The sequence below is a fragment of the Penaeus monodon genome, chromosome 32, assembly GCF_015228065.2.
Source record: "Penaeus monodon isolate SGIC_2016 chromosome 32, NSTDA_Pmon_1, whole genome shotgun sequence".
In the NCBI taxonomy this organism is placed as follows: Eukaryota; Metazoa; Arthropoda; class Malacostraca; order Decapoda; family Penaeidae; genus Penaeus; species Penaeus monodon.
The window spans coordinates 14,349,599-14,350,155 of NC_051417.1; the positions used below are offsets into that span (position 1 = coordinate 14,349,599).

At 31.1% G+C, this 557-nt stretch overlaps 1 protein-coding gene across 1 annotated transcript in view; it reads left to right on the forward strand.

Annotated features, from left to right (window-relative positions):
• LOC119593599 (SH3 domain-containing protein 19-like) overlaps positions 1–557 on the forward strand; it is a gene marked incomplete in the record, with an annotated part of 14,557 nt that overhangs the window by 8,829 nt on the left and 5,171 nt on the right.

Below are 557 nucleotides of genomic sequence, written 5' to 3' on the forward strand. Positions count from 1 at the left end.
AGAGATGGGGGTTTACTTCTTTACATTCTTCCTTCTTTTGCTTTTTATTTTTTTATTTTGATTTCTCACAGATTCCAGTTAGAATGGTAAGTATTTATGTAACAGCAAAATTGTGAATTGTAGACCCTGCTTTTTATATACATATCTGAAATATTACATTGAAAGCTTGGATTCTTTTATTCTATAGAGCTGATATGCTGAAACTGAAATTTACACTGCACTTTCCTACAAACCATAATACACAGGTCATGCTTGTTATTTATTGGTTTAGCTTTATATTTTGCATGTAAGAATGTAAGAATATTAGTTAAAGGACAAGTTGTTGGTACTTGCAGTTTCCAGTAAATATGTAGGATTATGTTCTTATTATAGGTGATAGAGAAAGAAAAGGCAAAATATCAATAAAATTATAATTGGTGCCTTTGTAATTCTATCCCAGAAGAAAAGGGAGAAGGGAATTGCTTATTCCAGATATTGTAATAGAATTTCTTTGGGTTGTTCACAATATTCTGTCTTAATCCATTGCTGCCAAGTAAACGTACTGTCGCCAAGTTTTC